The following is a 5,423-nucleotide window of genomic DNA, read 5'->3' as shown; positions in this document are numbered from 1 at the left end:
GAGGGACTGGAGTTTGGGACGAGACAGGTAGGATGTCAGGACTGATCTGGTGTTGTTCTTTGGAGTGGCAGACAACCAAGACAGCACTTTCAGGAACTTGAGTGGTTTCGTCAGCAGGTGTTTGTTGGATGCTGCTGTTATCTGACACGTCAGGTGTTGGGTCAGTTTCTGCCTATTTTACGGGTTGTTCAGGTAGGATTTCTGAAGTTATGGAGATTATGGTTCTCTGAGAGTGAGGTGAGGAAGTGCTATTCTCTGTGGTCTGTTGGGTCAGGTGGTCGCTGCCTTCTCGTCTGACTGCTAGTCAGGCTGAATCTGCTTTCTCTTTCTTTTCCCACTTCCGATCCTCCTCCTTTTGTTGGAAGAACTCTATCATCATCAATGTCTTTTGTTCTTGTGTGGATTCAGTTTGAGCTCGGTCAGCTTGGAATCTTTGTGAATTATTTCGTCGATTCCTGGGACTGGTTGCTCCAGAGTGTGTTTGTCGTTTTCCCTTGGAGGTTCCGTTGGATTCCCATGAGTTTTTCCCTCTTGAGTTTCCAAATGAGCTTGGCTGGTTCCATGATCTCTCCCATTAGTTCTCATGAGGTCTTGATTGGTCCCATGATTTTTCCCAGTGACGTCCAGGTGAGTGTTGTCGTCCACGCGGTCCATCCCAGCTGTTGTTCCTCTGTTTAGGTCGAGTACCAGCGTGGGAGTACCGTTCTCTGTGGGACAAGGGTGCATTCCACTCTTTGGGTGGCAGCTTGGCATGGCCTTGATGTTGGGTGCCCTCTACAGCCAGCCCCTGACTTTGAGTGTTGAAGTCAAGAACTGCTGTGGATTTGGCGCCCTTTTCGGAGGCCATTTTTTGTTTGCCGTAAGCTTTGTTCGCCAAGTCTCGCAACTGTTGAGCACTCATTGTTCGCGGACATGCACTTGCGGATCTCAGATGCCAAGATGGTGGCTTACCCCAGGATGAAGGTTTCTCAGGAAGAGAGTTTTCAGATCATCTTCCATGTCAGGTTCGTTGCGAGTTCCGAAGTATGCTCATCTGAGTCGGCTGTAGTAGGCTTGAGGAGATTCATGACGACCTTGTTTCATCTCCAGGGCAGCCACTAGTCCTTGTTCTGACTCAGGGTCATTTACATTTAGTCATTTTGCAGACGCTTTTATCCAAAGCAACTTACAATTGGGGGATACATAAAGCGATTCTTCTTAAAGAGGCAAACAGATACAGGAAGTGCTTGTAATACCAAGTTTCTAGACGTTGTTCAAATAAGTACAAGCTAGAAAGAGAAGGAATAAGTAAAGAGATAGAATTTTTTTTATGATGAAGTCAAGTAGCTTTGAAAGAGAAAAAATTGTCAGAGATTCAGCATTCCGGATAGGGGTGGGAAGATCGCTCCACCAGCCAGGAATAGTGAACGAGAATGTTCTGGAAAGGGATTTTGAGCCTCTCTGTGATGGTACCACGAGGCGTCGCTCACTAGCGGATCTCGGACTTCTGGAGGGGATGTAGTGAGTGGAAGTAGGCGGGTGCTGAGCCTGTTCTATATGCAAGCATCAATGTCTTGAACTTGATTCGAGCCGCAACCAGTAGCCAGTGCAAGGAGATAAAGAGAGGTGTAACATGGGCTCTTTTGGGCTTGTTGAAGACCAGTCGTACCACTGCATTCTGAATCATTTCTAGAGGTTTGATTGTGCTTGATCGAAGTCCAGCCAGAAGAGCATTGCAGTAGTCCAGCCTAGAAATGACAAGGGCCTGGACAAGAAGTTGTGCAGCATGCTCCGTTTGAAAGGGCCTGATCTTTTTGATGTTGTGCAATGCAAACCTGCAAGATCGAGCAGTCTTTGCAATGTGGTCTTTGAAGGTCAGCTGGTCATCAAAGGTTACACCAAGATTTCTGACCAAAGTTGATGGGGTAATTGTAGAAGAACCTAGCTGGATGGAGAAATCATACTGTAGAGTTGGAATGGGAGGGAAGGGAAGACAAGAAGCTCAGTCTTTGCCAGGTTGAGCTGTAGGTGATATTCTTTCATCCATGCCGAGATATCTGCCAGGCAGCTTGAGATCCGTGGAGCTACCACTGATGATTGACAGTGTCAAAAGCAGCAGAAAGATCCAGCAGAAAAAGGACTGATGATTTGGAATCAGTTTTTGCAATCCGCAAGGCTTCTGTGACTGACGGTAGCGCAGTCTCAGTTGAATGGCCACTCCTGAAACCTGACTAGTCAACATCCAGTTTTTTGTTCTGTGAAAGAAACCATGATATCTGGTTGAAAACAACTCTTTTGAGGGTTTTCGCTATGAATGGAAGGAGAGAGACAGGTCTGTAGCTATCTGTAAGCGAAGTGTTTAATGTAGGTTTTTTGAGCAGTGGGGTTACCCGAGCCTGCTTGAATGCAGTGGGGAGGGTGCTTGTGAGGAGATATGTGTTGATGATGTGTGTGAGTGCTGGTAAAAGTGTAGGAGAGATTGCTTGGAGGAGGTGTGAGGGGATTGGGTCTAGAGGGCATGTTGTAGGATGGCTGGAGAGGAGAAGTTTTGATACTTCTGCCTCAGTGAGGGGACAGAAGGAGAAGATGGGAGTTTTTGCAGTGGGTGTGGTTGGTTTGAAATTCTCTGTGTGTGGACTACTGATTGTTCTGGTTTTGTCTGTAAAGAATGTGGCGAAATCATCAGCTGTTACAGAAGTGGTGGGAGGTGGTGGAGGGGGACAGAGAAATGGGTAGGTGAGGAAAGAGAGGAGGATACAACAGAGGAAAGATGGGAGGGGGAAAGGGAGCGTAGGTTTCGTCTAAAAGTAACTGGTATGGGGTTGGTGGCACACAGGTAGCAAAATGTAGTTTAAATGTAATGAAGAAATGATCAGAGATTTGTAGGGGTTTTACCAGAATGTTGTCTGCAGTACAATTGCGTGTGTAAATTAAGTCAAGTTGGTTGCCTGATTTGTGCATGCTTGTAGTGGTAAGTCGTTTGAGATCAAATGAAGAAAGGAGTGAATGGAAGTCTGTAGCATAAGGCTTGTCCAGATGAATGTTGAAGTCGCCAAAGACTAAAAGTGGACTGCCATCCTCCGGGAATGAGGACAGCAGCCCATCCAGCTCTTCTAGGAAGGTGGATAGAATTTGCCCAGGAGGGTGGTAAATTACCACAACCTGGAGTTTTACAGGAGCTGTTATAGTGATCACATGAGATTCAAATGAGTTATAATTGCATAGGGGGAGTGGGTTGAGTATTTCCTATAGTTAGAAATGAGCAGACCAGTGCCCCCACCCCGGCCAACCTGATGGGGGGTATGAGAGAAAGAGAAATTGTTAGAGAGAGCAGCTGGGGTTGCTGAATCTTCTGGACGAATCCAGGTCTCAGTCAAGCCCAAGATGCTGAGTGTGGAGTTTAAAGAAAAAGCAGTAATGAAGTCTGCTTTGTGGGTCTCTGGAATTGTCAGTCAGCTGTCAACAGAGAAAGAAAGAGGTGCAGTAGAGGATGTAGAGATAGGATGCAGGTTAACAACATTGCGTTGCCGTCTGCGTGTGACCTTAGAGCGTTGTCGAGAGACAACCGGAATGTTTAGGAAACACATGATAGAGGTGGAAAAGAGAGGACAGAAAAGTAGAGTGTGTACAGGGAAGATAAAAATTATACTTGGGTGCCTTGGCGGTTTCGTTGCTCGGTGAAGTCGCGCAGGTAAAGTCGCAGGTCTTTACACTCGTTGGTCTTCACATAAGGAGGCCTGAACGTTTCCAGTGCAGCCGTCTGTCTCTGCGTCAGGGTCCCACAGCCTCAGGGTCAGCGAATTCTTTAATGAGGGCTTCTCGGAGCAGGTGGTAATCAGTCTTTGTGTGAGCAGGCTGCCGGTCTAGGAAGCTGCGCACTTCAGGGCTGGATGTTGTTCGGAGCAAATAGAGTCTATCTTTGTCAGTGACATTGGGTCTCATTTCCAGGTGAAAATCGATATCTTGCAGATAAGCTTGGACATCCTGGCTACCTGGCACACTTGGGGTGAATTTGCCAATGTTCCTGGCGAGCTTGTCGAGGTCTTTGAGGTCCAAGCCATCCGATGATCTGTGGCTGGCTGGAGCAGTTTCTTTTAGCTTTGTCGTGAGGTAAAGTTCTTCAGAGAGAGCTGGTGAATGTTTCAGTCAGTCCAGGAACAGGGGACCTGGTCCTGCTCGGCAGGGGTGAGACTGGTGCCCGTCGTGTCCTTGTTGTCTCAGGGCGCAGCTCGTAGGCATGTTTGAGTTCCTCTTTGACGCTGTCGTACTCCTCTTTGATGTAGTCCAGCTGTCGTGCTAGGCGGCTGATCTCATTTCTCGACTCATCCAGGTGAGTTTCAAGGGCTTTAATTCTGCTGTTCTTGTCTCTGAAGTCGGCCTTTGCCTTTTCCAGGAGCTGTTCTGCATACTGTAGCTTGTTGGGGGAGATCAGCGTAGTCTGCCTTGCCTTGTTCCATTTTTTGTGTATTAGCTGCTAGGGTCTCTTTTAACCTAGTGATCTCCTCCTCGGCGCCTTGTTCCAACTCATCGGGCCCTTCCCGTCGTTCCTGAGCCTCCAGTTCTAGCTGCTCGATGCGTTGCTGTGCACGTGTCAGCTCCTGCTGGATATGGGCAGTGTACCTGTCGCTCAGCTTGAGGGTGACGATGAGTGTGTGACTTAAGGAGCCAGTGTCATCCAGCTGGTCCTGTGTCTGATACCTCAGTGTTTCAGCAGCCTTAGGTAGGAGGCTGTCTGTTGCAACACTTAGCCATGTCTCGAGGTCCTCCCAGTGGCCAACAGGGTCTGTTGTGCGAGGCATGTTTTGACGCGGTGAGGGAACTCTAGAACCGAGATTGAAGAGGAAAAAACCCCAAAACAAAACAAACAAACAAGGCACAACTGAGGTGTAAATGTGCAGTGTTGAGTGTGGGCTGATGCTGAGTGTGTAATGGGCAGGTGAGTGTGATTCTCAGCGTCTGTGATCCTCTGGTGGGTGTGCTTCTAATTTGTAGTCTCTGCGGGGGAAATTAGTAAGCACACATAGGTAGCACAGCTAGAGAACAGGGAGAAAAGAAGAAAAACAAACAGAGCAAGGAACAGAATAATAATTGGCTGCTTCCACTTTTCCTATAAGTGGAAAGTTAGCTAATGATAAGTTAGCTAATGATAAGATGAGAGAGAAAAACACGACAAAATAAATAAAATTTTCTGGTTGCAGAATGAGCACAATTAAATTTTCTTCTCTTTTTTTTTTTTGTTAAGTTTGATTTAGAGGGATTCTTCTAAAACGGTGTTTGGAAATGGGGGTTTCTAACTACCAGGACTGTGATTGTTATTAAAATTTCCTCCGGGGCGAAGGAAAAACAATAACAATGACAGTATTGGTTTCTTAGCTGGTAAGATTGACACCATACATCAATTAGATTGTTTCTTGATGCGTGTTTAAAATCTCCTTGTTGACCTG

At 46.9% G+C, this 5,423-nt stretch overlaps 1 pseudogene; it reads right to left on the bottom strand.

Annotated features, from left to right (window-relative positions):
• Window positions 1-304: 304 nt before the first annotated feature.
• LOC107569641 (uncharacterized) lies at window positions 305-4,778 on the bottom strand (annotated as a pseudogene).
• Between the last annotated feature and the right edge of the window lie 645 nt (window positions 4,779-5,423).

Source organism: Sinocyclocheilus grahami, unplaced genomic scaffold, assembly GCF_001515645.1.
Source record: "Sinocyclocheilus grahami isolate Dianchi unplaced genomic scaffold, SAMN03320097.WGS_v1.1 scaffold1367.1, whole genome shotgun sequence".
In the NCBI taxonomy this organism is placed as follows: Eukaryota; Metazoa; Chordata; class Actinopteri; order Cypriniformes; family Cyprinidae; genus Sinocyclocheilus; species Sinocyclocheilus grahami.
This window is presented reverse-complemented; position numbering and strand designations above follow the sequence as displayed.